The sequence below is a fragment of the Aulonocara stuartgranti genome (genome assembly GCF_965226115.1).
Source record: "Aulonocara stuartgranti genome assembly, chromosome: 17".
Taxonomy (NCBI): Eukaryota; Metazoa; Chordata; class Actinopteri; order Cichliformes; family Cichlidae; genus Aulonocara; species Aulonocara stuartgranti.
In genome coordinates, this window is record NC_138953.1 from 29,333,146 (window position 1) to 29,351,619 (window position 18,474).

Sequence of the window (18,474 nt, forward strand, 5' to 3'; positions counted from 1 at the left end):
TAGAAAAGCACGTCTACCCACATTTGCAAAACATGTGGAGCGTTGTACATTCGCTTGTATGCTTTGTTTATGTTGCCGAGCAAATGAAGCGGCAGTGAAGCTTTTAGTTTGGATAAGTGTCAGTTACATGCTGAGATGTCGCAGTCCTCCTCCAGCTTCCTCAGCTGAACATCACAGGCTTCTGTGAATGACTGTCCCATTGTTGTGGATTGTTTTTTTTATCTACCGAGCCATGAATGTATCTGCTTGTTCACATCTCACTCTCATTTTTACTGATACTCGCGCTCACGCTGTAACAACACCCCCCCGTCCTGACTCATGATTCATATGCTCTCACGGTACTGTGCTGCTAGTGACTGATTGATTTTCTGGCAGATTTGTGCCCACACACCCACAGCCTAAAGCTTTGCTATGTAATCACACAAAGTATGTTGGAAATCCTTTTTACTTTCACACCTAAAGGTTCATCAGCTCTTGGCCCACTCACCAATGACATTACCTCCGCTTTTGTGCTCCTGGAGAAATCAATCGTCCGCCACTTAGAAGTGAGGGGACTTTAATTAAATAAATGGAGCACATCATTGCTGGAGTTTGGGGAGGGGGGGCTGACAAGAGGAGAATGGTGACAGGGGGTAGAGCATGGAGGTCCAAACAATCTGTCGTTTTAACAGCCCACCCTCAGTGAAGCCACAAGTTAGTCACCCTCTGAAACACCCTGACTCCTGCCTGCACACATACGCACACTCTCTTTCTCACAGTCCATCAGATGTGTGACTAAGCATGCCATTGTCAGTGTGACTGAGGATGAGCCTCACTAGTTCACCAGTCCTTCCACCGCCCACCCTCCTACATACACACACGCACATACACACATAAAGGCACACACACAGACAGAGCCATCCCTGTTTCCCATCTGTCACCCTCCACTCAGCAGACAGCAGTGTCGCCTGTCAAAAGTGCTGGTCATTGATTGCTACTGTAAGGTGGGATGGGCTTTGTAGTATTGAATTTCGAATGACTCCGGTAAGCTATGATGCTGGTGTGGGCAGTGGCAGCTGTTTGGGTACAGTGCTCCTTTTGAAGGGCCCAGCTACCTGAAAGATCCCATCATGGATAGTAAATAGTTAGCCGTGCTGGATCAAAGGCTCATTTATCCCACCTAATTCAAAGTTTGCACCAGCTTAAATGTAAACGATAGCAAATTGATGTTAGCACTTTAATATCTGGGGGTTTTAAGTGATGTGTTAATATAATAAAACAATAGCAGTTAATATATTCATACTTGTTGTGCAATAATGTATATCACAAGTTTTAAAATGCTAAAGTGCCTACTTGTTTCAAAGCCCACACCTCCTACAATATATTCTCTCTGTTAAAAGTTTTAAATTCATTAGGGCTAAACTAAAAGTTGAACCTGAAACTGAGGAAGCTTGTCTTATGTCATAGAATAATAATAAAGTAAATTATTTTATTGAGAAAGTAATAAAAAGTAATAAAAAACAGAGCCTTATATCATGGAGCTCTGAACCACTAATATAGATTTATTTAAGTGTCTCATGTTTGTTTTCAATGGGTCCGTGTCTGGGTGAGCATCGTGTTCCATGTTTTCTGAGAAAGGCTTGCTGGCTGACAACGGGAGATGGAGGAGGCGGAGGAGGAAAACGAGGCTAAGGCCGAATCAAGTCTCCATGTCCCACTGCTTCCTCAGGTTACTCACCAGCCTCATCCATTATTTCTGGCCCTGATCCATTATGGATGAGCAGGTACAATGCCACATGGCTCCGGAACCGATGCTCCCATTGCCCTCCCCTCCCACCACTAACACCACCACCGCTGCCATCCTGCCAGAAACCTCCACCGCCAGGGAGCTTTTCTGTCATCTCTCTGGGCTATGACCTACATAAATGGGGAGCAGGGACAACGTCTCGGGGAGGCAGAGAAATAACAGAAAGGAAGTGTGGACGATTAAAGTGAATCAGAGCAGTGATTCAATGGGAAGTAGATAAGAAAAGAAGGGGGAAAGTACGGGGGAATGAAAATGATGATGATAATTTAAAACCCTAAAAACAAGACTTTGCATTTATTTTATCTTACTTGGTGTTCCTGTCACTTGACTCCATTTATCATCAGCTCACAACAGTTTATAGCTTAAGCACACAGTCTATCTATAATGATAGCAATTAGCATCTGCTAAACTGGCACTGTGCCTGGTTGCAGCACATCCAAGCACAGAGTTCCAGATAATAGCGCTAATGATGACTTGCAGCCTCTAACCCAAGTCGCCACCACGACTCCTCGCTGTCCTTCTTTCCCTTTTATAGCAAGAACTTCTTCGATTCTGCTGCTCTGGGGAATGTATTTAAGTCATTGACAGTCAAGAGACACTTGTTTGACACTGGGAGGTAAACTGGAAAGAACCCATGTTTTGTTACAGCCTGGAGCACATCACTGTCTTGGCTAATGTTTGCCAACTGGACCTTGAAAACAGCTAGATGTGTTTATTAAAGGAGAGTGTACAGGTCTATAATACATTTCACAGAATGTATTTCACCAACAGTGGTAAACATTTGCTAAAAGTTAAGAGGTTCATTGTTATTCAATTAAGTTTGTAAACTTGCAAATGAGTCTGACAAACACACGGGGCTTTGAGAAACTGTTTTATGATCATATTTTAGCTTGAGGTTAACCAAGCTGTTTTAGTTTATGGGAAAAGTATCCGGAGCCAGCCTCAACATTGTTATGCAATGACAACCAGTAACTTCTTATTCGCAGTTTTTATCCCTGCAAGTGCATGTAGTGCTCATTAATAACCATGTGTCCTGCCAAAGTGTCCTTGAGCAAGATCATGTAAGTCACTGAGGACAACCTTGTCAGAGAGATGCCTGAAATATGAATGTAATATATCCCATCCCAGTTCTGGCTCCCGCTGACAACTCTGCCCAATCTTCCCTCTTTATTTTAGGGCGAGGATAGCTCCAGTATAAGCTCAGAGTTGCCATTACTTATTTGGACCCTGTTCTCATGGAGAATCTGACTCTTCTGGGTGTTTTTGTAACTGGGCTATTGGAGCTAAAAGTAGGGTAGCCCTTAACTAGGTTATATAGTACTCCAACTAGGCTTCGTGTTGTCTGGCTACTCTAATGAGGCTATAAAGTACATTTCTGTAAAGTTATTTAAACTACCAACTTGTCACACTTGGGTTTTAAAGACTTAAAAGTATAATATTATGGGAAATATTTCATTTCTACCAGAAAGGGTTTAAGAACTTGATAAGACTACATGAACATGAGACTGTTTTCTTAACCCTTTGTGACTCGTGAAGCTGTTTTTGTAAACCTCTGCACTTTTACTGAGGATGATTTTATAAAAACATAATATAAAATTAAAAAGATATGCTAAATAAGTTAGTGAAATAATACTCTCGAGTGCTTATGTGCAGTTTAGTTGTGGCATGTAAGGTTATCACAGCAGAAGAGGAGTAGGGCAACTGAAAAAAGAGTTGCAAAAAGAGTTGCTAAGTCGAACTCTTTTCCTCCTGTAGATACACTGAAGTGTAGGACATTCATGGAAAGAGTACCAACCTCTTATCTAATATCCAGCAAGAAAGCAAATAAGCAGATTTCCAGAGATGTTAAACTAGCTCGCTAAGCTTAGGAACTGTTTGCGCATTTTTGTGAAAGAAGTAAATGGAGTGCACCAACACTAAGTGGTTAGCACATATCATACTTTCATGATTCTAGCATGATTTAGACTGATATGAGTCTGTGCCTGAAAAGAGAGTTTATCCAAAAAAAAAAAAAAAGAAGAGTCGATGGAAAATCATCTTCAGCCTTTCCAAATATCACACCTTTTATTAATTGTAGTTTTTCACCCATTTTTTTTCCTTCAACACTGAATGTGTGTGAGTGGGCCAGTCATCTGCCACAGCAGTATTACTCAGTTCAGCTCACAGGACACTTTCCCGAGTACAAGAAACAAAGGCCAGTCTGTTTCTATGGTTTCTCACATACTGGAGATCTGAGTGGAATTTTACATAGTCAAGGCTATAATAAATAGACTGCACCCACTGACATTGAACAAATACCAATAAGCAGTATGATGATAGAGAGTTCAACTTCAATGCTCCGAGACTAAATGTCAGCCATTCCGCAGATAACAATTTTAGTTATGGCTTGTGTCATTGTGCTGCTCATTAGTGAAATGAAGTGTAGCCGTTTTATCACCAGTAGGATGGAAAAAAGAGCCTTCCGAGAACATGCTTTGATGCTGGAATACCTCCTCCCCAAACAATGTGTACACGCGCACGTACACTCTCTCATCCTCCTGTAGGTCAAAACAGGAAGCCTGCCAAAAGAGCTTTGACAAACATATGCTCCTGTCTCTAAACTTCTGATACATCATGCTAGGGATGGGTGTTTTTCTATAGAGAGAGCACTGGAAAACTCCAACAATGCCCTTCACATGACAAACTAACACAGAGGAAAGTTTCCATTAACCATTGTACAGCTTTTTAAAGTTAAGAGAGGAGAGATGGCTTAAGACTGAGTGAGTAACTCTGAGTGAGAGTTACTGAATATGTGTTAACGATAATTATGGAATTGAAAAGCATGCATGAAAGAACCCTTTACACCAAACAGATCACCATTTAGAGATGACAGTCATCTGAGCCTAAATAAAGCCAAAAAAAAGAATTGTTAAGACTTAAAGAAATTAAACCACAGCCTTGCTGAACTTGTCACTGTCTTCAGTAACTTCATTTTAGGGCACATTGCATTCTTTTAAAACCTAAATAGACTCCTCAAATTGAAGTGATGCATGTCACACCATCACCATGCACCATTTCTGTGGGACTGTTTGATGAGTAATCCTTTCCTAAACCACAAAGCTGAAGCCTTAAAATCTTATACATACTGTTTTATTAGTCATGCTACTGATGATGCTCCAGGAGATGGGCAGAGCTGCTTTAACTCTAAACATTATTTAAAAAACAGTGTAAAGCAATTTCTCCGCCCGATCATGTTGCCTTGCCATTGTAGTTGGTAATTTGTCATTTTAACCATAAAAGTAAACACAGTTCTTATTTGTTTATTTCTGCCTCAGACTTCCTGAAGTTCCAACTCCCTGGTCTCAGTCCAAAATGGAGAATTTAAGTTATAACTGGCTCTGCCCTGTCTTTCAGTCACAGCAAAGTGACTGAGTTTTCCCCAGACAGATCCAGGGCAATTGGAACAGTGGAGGGAGGGGGTAGGCACACACACACACACTCACACAGACACAGGTCATTACATTTACCACTAAGCATCTCCATAAGCCCAAGCAGGCATATCTGACATATCCATCTGCTATGGTAGGATCATGCTGGATCTGTCTTTCTCTCTCTGTGTCTCTCTAAATCAGGGGTAGGGGGTTTGCCAGTTGTAACGATGATGGGGATATGACATGTAATCATGGGGTTGGTCACAGTTTGGTAACGAAGCAGGGTTGTGATTTTACCCCCATTTGCATCTCTTCTGGAGCAACAGGTCATATTTGCTCCGGTTTTGTGCAACAAAATGAAAAAAGTGGACACTCCTAAAACTCCTGTAACAATGACTGGTTCTTTATGGATTGTGTATGTTGTTGTCTTTATATTTCTGATGTTGCCTATTTTTCTGGCTATCTCTATTTATTTAAATCACAATTTTTTTTAAAGCAATGATTCTCTTTTGCATTGCTTTGCGTGTTCTCAGTTGGGCAAAATGCAACTTTAACTCAAGATAAAGTAAATGCCAATTTTGTGTTCTTAACAGTTGTTGATACTCAATCTCACAGACACATTTCAAACGATATAAAAAAAAATTTGCCACGGGGAAACCACAAAGTCTGGGGTTTGTTCTACAAGCAGGAAAATGTCATTTAAATTCCACTCACATTCACAAATGCAGCTTTGACCATATTCTGTTGTTTGACTCACTTCATGTGCTTATTTGTTATTTAATGTTCATAGTTTTATTTTGTGTGCCCATTAGAATTGGTTTTCTTCCTGTCTTGTTTAAATAAGTTGATGCTGTAGGAGTTCTTTTCATTTTTCATACTCCATTTCAGCTTGCGTCTCTTGAAGTGCCCTGATCAGTGTAATCATGAAAAGAACTTTGGTTATGTACTATAAACTCACAAAAACACATCAAATATGATACGCTTGGCTTTAAAGGGCTATGCAGTGCATAAGAGTTTCAAGCAGTGGCGCTACCACTGAAATTACTTTAATTCATTCCACTACAGCTTAATGTATTTGTAGTGTAAAGTGCTTCTTTTTTTTACGTAGGGCAAGCAAAAGAATAGTTGTATTTGAATAGCTGTTAAAATATATATATATATATATCACGCATGCGTGTCGCAAAAGTTGCTAGTTTGAGAAAACTAACGCAGGAGCAGGCTTTGATTTTTCTAATAGAGACCAATGTAAGAGCTGCTAAATATGACACTGCGCCGTTCTAGAAACTACTGCTATGTATTGATTTTTATAGTTTTCTTCACAATCACTAAAAATAGAGGCACTTCACTGGCCTGACTTTTTTTTAATTAATGAAACTAGATGAAAAATTATCATTAGTGATCTCAAGGACTGGCACCACTCGTTTTATTTTATGTCACATCCTACCAGGTTACCTGTTTGCCCCTGCCTTTAATGGTTTTGCTAAGCCAATGAGCTGCTAACCTCCTTCACAAAAGTGAGTTGTATCGAAGTTGTCCAACTCTTTTTGGCAAAAGGTTTTGTAAGCCTATTAACAATAAGTCAAACTGTTGCTTAAAAATTATGAAAAATTCACTCGAGTCCTTGGAAAGTGTTTTATATTATATAATAAACAATTATTCTGCATTATTGAACAGATGTGACCTGTTTCATTGTCAATAAAGCCACCTGTAGTCTGTCTCACTTTGCCTACTGCTTCCCTTTGAAACCATTTAACTCTCTCTGTCTCAGACACACATACTGTATGTGTACTGCTTCTCTTTCCTTTGAAAGTCAAAGCTATAGCCTAACCTAGGACAAGGTGTGCATTTGTGTGTCCATCTTGAGTTTGTGTGCACAAATGCCATAGGATTACTTTGCACCAAGAAATTTAGGACTTAGTCTATAACCCTCCCTGTCCTGGTCCTTGTGCCTTTCCCAGAGGAAAAGCCCCCATGTGAAAGGGAAGAAATAGGGTGTAAAGGGCACCAAGTTCCCATTGGATCTCCTCCTCTGTGCCCCATCTGTGCCCAGTCAGTGTCACTCTGATTTGGACATTGCAAAAAGCTGTGTGTCATCTTAAGGAAACAAGCTCTTTCAACATGCCCCTCTCTTGCTCTCTGCACATTCTGTGGGTTAAGCAAAAAATCTGATGTGGCCCTGTAATTAAGTTGCCATTAATTGTTTTGTTGGGTCCCTGGTGGCACTGCTCAGACTTTAGGGGAAGAGAAAAGCAGATTTGCTGATGAGCTCCACGCCTAGCTGAACAACTGAGCGCAGTAAAAACGATTCTTAATTACCGCCTGTTGCCACTAATTTACCCAAAGTCACCTCTGCCAGCATGTTAACTAGCCCTTGCTCTCTAGCTGTGCTTAAATACTCAAGTTTGTTCCCTTTTTTGTTTAATTTGTTTCTTATTTTGAGACTGAAACGCACGCAGCCAGTGTTTAATTCTGCAATATTTTTGTCCTGTATGTTTTGTTTTCCACTTTCGTTCCAGTGTTTTCCATGAGCACTGGAAAACTCTAAATGTGGGCTCTCAGGTAGTTTGTGTGCCTTGGCGGTAATTGAATAAACACTATTTATATGCCCTGCATTTTATGACATGTAAAATGTTCACTAGCCTGAATGAAACACGCTTTCTAGCTTGACCACTAGCTGGGCCAAATGTAAATACAGAAGATATCAACAGAAATCAGAGCATGGAAAGCATGCTCCCCCTCCCGCAACCACACCAACACACCCTTCTATGGCTCGCCATCACACGTTCAAGTTTATATGGTGATGGCATACTATAACCATACACAGACTCTTCCACTCACACAACCTAATTTTGCACTGGGTGGGTCGCTGTCCTTACAAAGTCTGGCCTCAATGGGCACTTGAGGTGAATTATTGTTTGCGAGTGGAAACTTGGCCAGATAATCTCAGTGCTGCTGGCTCAGGGCTGAGTAAGACCACTGTCTCCTTCCCTACGCACACACGAGGCACACACAGCTTTTGTTTTACCATCTCTATTTCCAGTTCACACTTATTTGCTGACTCTTCGCCTTTTACAATAACTCCTTGTCTATGTACTTTTGCTCCATCTTTCTCTTCCTTTTCTATGACCTCTGCTTCTCCTCCTGCTCTCTCTCTCTCCGCTACCCTTTTTCCCAGAAAACTCTGGCCTTTATCCCACAGGCCATTCACCTCGCTGTGGCCGTCCTTGCCAGTGCCGTGCAGTAAATTCCTGGGGTAGCTGGAAACACAAACATGCACAAACCTAAGGCAAGCAGCTCAATCAAGACAGCCCCCTTCACCTACCACCACCACCACCTCTCCTTTCTCAGTTTTCCTTCGCACAAGGGGTCTTTGTCAGTAAGACTGCTCCACAAGGTCTCTCTTGAGATCTTCTCTTCAGCATTTGTCTGCACCATAGGTATAATTCATGTGTCTGTGTCTCGGCTGTTTTGCCAGTCAGCAGAGTTTGATGTTAATCTTATAATTGGGGTCCCTTTAGCAGACATTAACCAATGTTTGGACTCAGGATTTCAGGAAAAATGTGATTACAGTGATTATGGCAGACTAATGATGTGTTAGATAAGAAAGGTTTGTTATTACCCGGTGCAACAGCCATCCCTAATATCAACTTTGTCTGATTAATATAGCTCTTGTCCTTTTTCAATAATGGGTCTAAGCAGTCTGTTACAGTCAAACCTTATAACACTAAAACCAACTTTATTTGACATATTAACATCACATAAAGTGAGATTTATGTATAAATACTTAGAAAGTGGACTTCTGATTAATTTGCAATTGGAAAATTCTTACACATCAACATCCGTGATCAACAGTCTTTCTCTCAAGTATGGAACACTGTTTTTCCTCTTCCTCTTCAAAAGGAGGAAGTCACTCCCCACACCTCTATGTCTAACGCTTTGCCAATGTGCTGAGCCAGTGGAAAATGAGATGTCCGCTGAAGAAACAAAGTGGTGTAGATAGATCGCTGACCAAAGGAAGCAATATTCATACAGCATGTCCTGACTGATAGGGACCCGGCTATGTAAGTCTGCTAATGAGACATCTTCATGTTCACATTTTCCACTTGCCTCACCTCAAGAGGCACATGATCTGCTGGTGCAACACAGGCATTTCCACCGCAGTCATGTGTTTATTTAGAAAAGTGTTTAGGAATTAACTGATAATCTTTCTGTGGCTTCTGTTTTCCATTCCCTTTGGCTTTTTTCTTTGTGCAAATGTCTTAATCAGTTCAGAGCCGCGTGTTGTCTGAAAATGTGATAAGCTGCAGAGTCTGCAACAATGTTCCTCACACAACAGCAGACACATTCATACAGTGCCGGTTGCTAGACGCTTTTCAAACCGAACCTGCAATTATTTGTCAAGCTATGTTGTCTCATGGTGTGTAGAACAGTACCCCAGTAATTAAAGCTCTATGTTGGGATGAACGAATAATCACGCTTACCAAAGCTGTGTTGCTTAACTTTTTTGCCTCCCCTGACTATCCGCCTCAATGCGACCATGTGTTTACCTTTAACCTAAATTATTAAATGAGGTTCTGTTTTGAGCATTTTTGCAATACATGCAAAAGTTACCCTGAAGGCAACGTCCCCTTTTTGAGTGCATTTTGGCATGCTTCATCATTAATGCTTACTCAAACAGCATGAACAAGACATTAGCATGCACACAAGCTAATGACACTTGACATTTACTGTAGTTCACAAGATGCTCCAGAGCATATGGCAAATTTCCATCAAGAAACTGAGTCAACAGAGAGATTCAGCAACAGCTGTGGGGAAAATGATTGGTCTCCTCAATTTGAAAACTCAACATGGCTCTCAGAGAGTCCCGCTATTTGCATAGATGCAATTTCCTCAAGAATTAAAAACCAGGAGGATTTCTGCAATGGTTTGGTTTCTGGCGTTCGTAGACACACACGTGGTCATTTCCACTCAACTTTCAGGGCTAAACAATTCACTTTTGCCATTAACAACCTGCATCTAGATTGTTTCCCATACAACTAAAAGGCCCTTGGTGCGAGTCTTCATCATATTGCTCGCTTCTGTGGTCCATAAGTGTTTAAATGGATTGAAAGATTAAGTGGTTTCAAGTGAACAAGCACGGAGTGATGGTACGAGGCAGAATTCCAATTTATTTTCTGTCAGTTTTAGAAAAGACATTGCAAACATCATTCACAGCCTAGAAAGAAAACGTTATCATGGAAAAGCTTTGTTTTTTACTGACGTTTTGTAATGAATTCTAATGGTTTACAGTTAAAATATGCATGCATGCTTTATGTTCCATTATTCACAAAGGGTTGCCGCAGCATGTAAGCTCCGTGTGTTTTATTTGGCTTTTTTAATGCCGGGTGCCCTTCCAAAAGGATTTGTGTTTCCTCCCAGGATCAAACCTGAGATCTTTCTTGTGAAGTGAATATGTAAACCACTACACTCTATGTGCTCTGCTTATACACATTAAGGTTAACGGTGAAATGAAAGGTTTACAGTTGATTAGCACAAAAACAGGAAGCAGGAAGTAAAGAGCTGTCCCCTCTAAAGATTCTTTCATGCATTTTTGTACAAACTGAACAATATCTTAATTTATGATCTTTCAGATTCATTTGCTACCCCTGAAATGAGCCAGACTGAACAACATGAATAAAGATATCCCCGAAAATCTTCAACTTTCCTCCAGAGCAGGCCAGCTGATCTACAGTCCTCATATATGTTTGATATGGATTGTAAAGATCCATTATGAATCTATATTTGCATTCCTACCATTACCTAAAGTGTGTCCTCTGGTTCAGATAAAGAAGAAGGGCTGATGCACAGACTGATGGACTGAAGAAGAGAGAAAGAGATGCCCTCGGGGGTCAGTGAATGACCTAACATTTGCTCTGGGTTGGCCAACACAAAGCACTGCAGGCTGCAACTTAGGAAGCCACCAAAACCACTGACAGTGAACTGCAAAAATGGCAGACATAAAAATAGATCTTGTCGCTTCTTTGGCACTATAGGGTTTAAAGGCCTGTGGAGCAAAGTCTGTGTGCCAAAGCTTGTTCACATGAGGCCCGTGTTACTGCTGGGCGTACAGGGGAAAAAACATCAGCATCTAAGCACTGCTGCAGCTGCAGCTACAGCTCTAAAGTTTTAGAGCAGAAAACTGACAGCTCACAATGTGCGAAGGGAGTGTGGGAGCACATGTGAGGCACAGCCATCATTTAGCAGCTTCTGCGAACAACATTTTTTGGGTTTTTGTTTTTTTTTCCTATCTATGCATTTTGACTGATTGTTCCTCATTCTGCTTTAGACTGAGCCATTAAAGTCAAATCACAAAGACATAAGGCCAAATGATTGCACAAGTCATCTTACATAAATCAAGTTGGGTTTTTTTTCCCCCCGGCTTCTTCTCTTCCTCTTTCTTTCCAAATCTCTTTTCTCCGCTTGACGTCTGTCTGACTCGGAAATTCTGAAATGATATTTTCCAACTTTTAATTTGCACACAAGCCTAAACACGTTGGACCTTTCTGAAGAGGCAGCTGCTGCCGTGCACTCAAGGCACTCATGTTAATGATAAATCCCATTATGTCCAGACAGCAAGTGTATTACACTGAGTTTTGACCCTGGCCATGGTTATTTTCTGTTTATGATCTACCACAACTAATCTTTCTTTTTTTTATTTTTTAAAGTATTGTATGCTTGTCAAATAGCAGTTTCTATACCTGACTTGGTTTGTGCAAAGTTCAGATGGGTTTTGCAATAACCACCTTGTCTGAATTCTGGATCACAGACTTTCTAATTCCAATTAACACCTTGCACTCTCTGTTACATTAAAAAAAACATATTAGGCAATTACAGGGGACTTGTGCTGCAATTTATTGCAGTACCAAAACGCTGTTAAATTTCTGTCACATCGGTTTAATGGCTCACATTGCTGTTTGCATTTCATTGACAGCTGCCCCAAGTAATAAGGAGGCTGATTGTGCAGAGTGTGTGACTCCCCGAGAGGACTGAAGGAATCGCAAAGAATACACGCATTGAATCTGGTGAAGAGAGAAAAAACGCACTACGTCATGGAAAGAATAACGTCAGGTTTGATTAGGCGTCGAGGGGAAGAGCCTCGTGCAGCCTAGGTGGGGTTGAGTCGCCCGGACAGCAAAACCGATGCGTTTTCGTTACCTACTGTCTGCAGGCTGCATCATATGATTGGGGGGGACTGTTGAATAATCCTGTTATTATAAAGCTACACGGGAGCAAAGAAGGAGTACTAGGGGATCATGACGTAACCGTTTCCATAGGCGACTGATATGCTGGCTAAGCCAATGGGAATCCACACCAGCGGTCCATACCCATCCTCCTTTTGACGTGCATCACATGTCCCTGGCGGTGTTGTGACAGAAATGAAAAAGGCGAGGCGAAATGGTTCACCTTGGTGTACTTCCGCCATCGTCGAGTTCCACTTTTACAACGTTATTTTTTGGTCGGTTGTCTCTCACGATATCCCCGATATCGCTTCAGCTTGATTTTAGCATTTTTAAATCATAGAGATGCAACAATACCGCTGTGAGACACGCACCCTTCATCGTGTTGCATTAAAAAACAAATAGGTGGTCTTGGTCTGCATCTGTTCTGTAATTAAACATAAAGAGATTATTATCTCAGCAGTCAGCCACGTGAGTTGCGGCAACATCATCCCGCTTTTCCACCGCACGCATGTCTCATATGATTTCCGGTCAAAGTGACATGGGTTTTCATGAGCTCGAGGGAGATAGGAACTATCTTGGCAGTGTGAGGTTTGCAGGCTTTGGTTGTGACAGCGCAGTGGGCGGGATTATACCTCAGATCAGGGGAGAGAGTCTAGTCTTTGGTGAGACTGAGGGGGAGTTAAAGAGAGAAAGGGAGCTGGGGTGCTCTTCAGAGGACGGAGTAAGTATTATTTTACTTATATTTTTCTCTATTAGCGCGGCAAAATGCCACACAATAATTGATCTTTCCAAGTGATTTTGGATGTTGCATGTAACCCCATAACCGGTTAAGGTCTTCTTTTTTGTGTGTGCACTGATCAACGAGGGCCAACCACTGTGGGTAGCTTGCCTTGGGTAGTTAGCGGTATACCAAGCTAATGTTAGCTATCTTGGAGGGATACTGACATGGGGCGGTTCGTTTTCCAACACAGGTAGCTAATCAGCCCGGGATGCTGCCAGATTCCATTCGCTTGTGCATAGTTTGCTTGGGACTTCTGCATGGCTCATGGCTAAGTTTTTAGACTTGTCAGTCTGTTGGAAGTATCTTTTGTGAATTTCCCCTCTTTGCAGTCAGCATAAGCTAACGCATTAGTGCTAGTTTGCTAACCGTGTACGCTAGTCAGGACCGCTGTTATTTTTTTTAATAACATATCTGTTGGGCTGCACATTAACGTTTCGACTTGGTTGCTCCTCGCGGGGTCCCGCTGTTAAATAACACTTCAACTATGGACCTTAATATCTTTAATAGAAAGTTGCCTGCATTGCATGTTACATGGTGATATGTCATTCAGCTTGTCTAACGCCTCGCAGTTCCCGTTTTATATGCAGATACCTAACGTTAGTGGAGTAATACTGCTAAACGGCCTGGAACTATATTCCGCGAGCGCTGGGAGTCCACGCGCTGCGGTTGCTCAACACACTCAATACGGGCAACTCGGGGAACCCATAAAACCGCGTTAGTCATTTCTGCTCTCTGTCACCACAGTAAGCGTGTTTTGAACCTTCGTTTATTGACTAACATCATTTTCTGGGGTTGTCATTTGCTGGTGTCGCATTCTGTTGTCCAACACTTTAATTTGTACCGTATTCTGAAGACAATAATTTGACCGCAACTAGTAGGTTTTAATCTCAAGTCCCAATCTCCTAACCTCCTCGAAACAATTACGAGAAACCCATTTGAGCAAGTATGGCTGTTTACCACTCTTAAATGTCCTGGTATGGCAAAACTGTCAGGTTATTTCCGAACTAAGGGGAAAAAAACTGCCACTTGTCGTCCGTAACGCTACTGAAAGAACAACGCTTATTTCATACTTGCACGGCAATAGAAACTCACACACTGACTGCAGCTCGTCTCTTTAAATTACCTTCCACTTGCCCGTAATGTATCTCGTATTTCTTAGGGCTTCCAGGTACTGCAAGATGATTACGTACGTTAACGTTACACTCTTAATCTTGATTGACGACGTAATATAGATTGGTGCACTCAGACATTACCTGCAGTATCCAGGTCGATGTGGAGTGCAGCCACAGAGCACCTTTTGGTGTCTAGTTGAAGGGATCACTCCTTATCCAATTAAATAGCACCCAGCTTGCTGCAGCGCCAGCAATGTCTTTCAGTGTTTGTATAATGACTTGTGATTCTACATTCTATTATTGTAGTTGTATGAAAAGACGCTGAACATAAAACTCGGTGACACAGAGCGTGCTAGTCACCTGTAGTAGTCATCTGTACTCTGGTCTTGTTAAATAATATAATGACAGATAAGCAATTACACGGATTTTATAATCACAATATCTTGCTGCACAATATTGTATTAGCTGCAATGACAGTTGCTGTGATTCAGTTTGGAGATATGTTTGAATTTTCTAGCTAATACTGCGTTAGAAGTCTATTTTTTTTTTTTCAGGTTTAGCTGTGAGTAATGCTTCATTGTAGCTGTCTAGCGCAGCATATAGAAATTGAGTTTGTTTAATGATTCACTTAGATCATCAGTAACACAATCTGTTGCCTTGTCTGAGCCCTTTGAACTCAGACTGTTGCTGTCACTCAAGAATGACAAAAATATCTTTTCTTATTCTTCGCTGTGCCACCTTTTTTTTCCCTAATGGCTGATTATAGACATTACCCCTCTACTTGAGTGACTAATATGAGTCAGTAGATATTTGAATACTTTTTTTTTTTTTTTCAAAAAATTGTTATATTTCAGAGGGAAGATCACCTGACCTTTGTGGCTCATTAGTTCATTTGTAGAAAATCAACCTTTCAAGACCACACCTCTACGTCCTTTTCAGCGGTGCATGTTTTTTCTTTCTTTCTGTGCTGAAGAATGTTGTTCTCACCAATCTTACATGCTCCTTGCTGCTGAGATAACTGCTATAGCCACTGTGAAGTAATGCCGCATATCTGGTATACTTTCTTCCAGGCAGTTGTCGCCTGCCAAGTCTGTTCCTAACTCATCATGGATGAGTTCCTCTTACAGCTGCTGGTTCACATGTTCACTTATTTCATTGTCATGCTCTGCACTGCAGACAACTATAAGCCCAACATTAAGACAAATTACTAACATTTGTCCTTAGTGTACTCTGTAATTCTTCAAGTTTAATGTTTATAATTGCTAGTTTAAAGCATTATTTCACTGAGGTGACCACTGCAGGTCATTAATCTAAGGTGGCGTTAAGCCTCATGTAAACCAGCATGGAAAGCTAAATATAGTGTGGTTTTGAACCAGTGTCATGTATTCATGGTAACATTTACCAATGATGGCATTTTACTTATCTTTCTTACTGTGTGTGGATTGTAAGGTCAAGATTATTTCAAGCAGGGGTTTTAGGTTACAGGGTCTTTTAGTCATTCATTACTACTTGTTCATTTAAATCTTGTTTAACTTGGCACGAGAAACAAATTACACAGGTGTGACTACCAGTTATATGCTTCAGTTTTTAATTTCAGGAGATCAAATGTACTATAATTGAAGATTGGCAAAAGTTATTATATACTGGGATTGTGCCTAATTAAAATAATTGCAAAGCACGTGCTGCAAAATAGCCCTGAAGACTGTCAGAAGGTCTAAATATGCTACCAGTCAGTCTGACGGACATTTATGTTAGTTTTGGCATCTCTGCAACATGGTGGGCTCCATGGTTTGACGTGGCAATGATTAAAGGGACATTTTTAAAGTGGGCTAGATGATTTAACTGTATTATTATTATTATTATTATTTGTTCATTTGAACTTCAGCGTCATTGAGCTTATATAATAGAAGCATACTTCCAGACCTCAACTTCTCTCATCATAAAGCATTGCTGGTTGTCTTGGATGTTATCACTTGTGGCATACAGTATACAGTCCTGCTCTGGTGTAATCTTCTCTACACATTTAAACTGCCATTGTAGCATGCTCTGAAAATCTTGGGCAAGTAATATCATACGGTGGAGCCAATGAGAGAGCAATTCCTGCCTAATCAAGTCAGAGCAGTGTATTTGTGGGAAACAATCACTCCCTGAAATACCACTTGAATTTTTATTTGAATCAAATGCAATCATGTGGATCATGAAATCATTTGTCTGTTCCTTAAAGCTTCAAAACTTTCTTTCTAGTATACATTTTCACTTAGGCTATTTATTAACAGTTACAGCAAGTGGTTTCGTCACAATGAATGCAGAACACATGCATGACATGTGTTAAACCATAGCAATGCATTCTGTACCACAGTTTTTTTGTGAAATATATAATGCACAAGTCAACAATTGTGCATCCTAAAACTGAAACGATGGCAACAGCAATTTCAGACTGCAGCAGATAATGATGGGGCAGCAGGACCCCAGGCCACCGATCTGGTCTGTGGTATCGCACATAAGCAAGAACACAGAAAGCCTCTGATCTTCAAAGTGCCTCAATGAAAGATGCCTCATTTTGGAACATTTTCAATCCTATGCACATGAAATGCTATGCAAAAGCTCAATAAAACCATACCTCTTGCTGTGCATTTACATCTTTGACAGGAGGAAATTAGTAGAAAGCAGTAAAATTTTTATATTCATGTATAGTATTTCTGTGGCCAGTACTATGAAAGAAAAGGGGCATGTTTGATTTGATGATAACAAATTCTGTAGGTAAATGTTGAAATTTTAATTCTGAATTTGTCCAAAAAATTATTTATTTATTTATTTTTAACAGTGGGGGGTGGAGGGTAAGAATACAACTTTAACAACAGGACAGTCTTCCAGCACTCAAAAATACTCATGTGGTCAGTTTCTCAGTTTTACTTATTTAAATGCCCAGCTTTCCCCTCATTTATGTATGTAGCAACAATTATTTTTGACATGCTCTATAAATGTTAATATAAACAGTTTTGAGAAACCGGTCAGTCTTCATGTGCCTAGATGGCCACTATGTACTAAATTTTATAACTTGTCTGTTCTGTTGTTATGTAAGAGGTTAAAAACCGGTCTATAAGAATGTGTTTCACCTGCATTGCTTTTGTAAGACAGCGTCAAACTATTTGTTGGTAAATTTAAGATATTACTGCTTATGCTTTTCAAATTCGTACTGCTTGTTGTATAGCAAATTCTTTTTGTTGGCACAAAGGTTCAAAAAGAAAAGTACAACCTGTTCCTTAAAAGGTTTGAAAAGTAAATGCTAAATTTTTAATTGCTTAAAGTGGTCGAAAGTCTCAACACTAATCAGATCTGTTGCAAACAGGTTGGTAAAATGATTGGGTATAAAAACAGAGAGAGGCTTTTAGAAGTAACACAGACAGGCATTAACATCCTTGTAAAATTGCATTGGCAAATAGTTATAATGATAACTTAAATTTAATTAATTAATTAATTTAAAATTAATATTTTTCAACATTCACTTGCAAAAAAGAATTTCATCATTTATGAAGCATAATACTATAAAGCACTGAATGGTGGTCAAATTTGTGCCCTCGGGCAGTAGTGCCTTATAATTGTACACAGGTCAGGGAAATTCACAACTAGGAATGAATCCACAAATGTTTATTGAAACTCTACCAGGTGGGGGTTAAAAAAAATGTGTATAGCTGGCTTGTTATCAGTACAAAGTTTTACATACTGCACCAGAATTTTTTTTTTTTTTTTTTTGGAAATCATGTTGTTCCAAAAAACAATTTACATCTGCTTACCTACAAGACAGAACACACAAAGAAAAAAAAATGTACGAAGACTATATTTAATAATATTAGAGCACAAATAAATGTTTTTAAAATAACGCGGTAGTCTTAAAGTGTCCATAAATTGATCTATAAATATAATATGATAGACAGTGAAATGCATATATAAAATGTTATTTCTATTTATCCAGCAGCCTTAGTTTTTGGAGGAAAAGATGATTGTTTACTTTCATTTCAAATGCTGTTACGTGTCCTTCCATACATGCAGTAAAAGGAGCTGGAGAGGAAAAGCGTGTTGACGGTGACACCACTGACTGTGCGTTCTCATGAACTGGCAGCCTGACAGCGTTTGAGAGCTACGTAGAGGTTCCAGTCGGTGGGAT

At 40.2% G+C, this 18,474-nt stretch overlaps 1 protein-coding gene across 4 annotated transcripts in view; it reads left to right on the plus strand.

The window, feature by feature from the left end:
* The window catches only part of atp2b1a (ATPase plasma membrane Ca2+ transporting 1a), a 142,690-nt gene that overhangs the window by 89,771 nt on the left and 34,445 nt on the right, over positions 1–18,474 (plus strand). Inside the window, exon 1 of one of the 4 annotated variants that reach the window (XM_082511846.1) lies at positions 12,966–13,137. The exons of 1 other annotated variant lie outside the window; for it this stretch is intronic. The gene's annotated coding sequence lies outside the window, so the exon portion shown is untranslated. Of the gene's footprint in view, positions 1–12,965; positions 13,138–13,867; positions 13,941–18,474 lie in introns of those variants that run through there. 2 more of the 4 variants (XM_082511842.1, XM_082511845.1) reach the window with 2 other exon arrangements.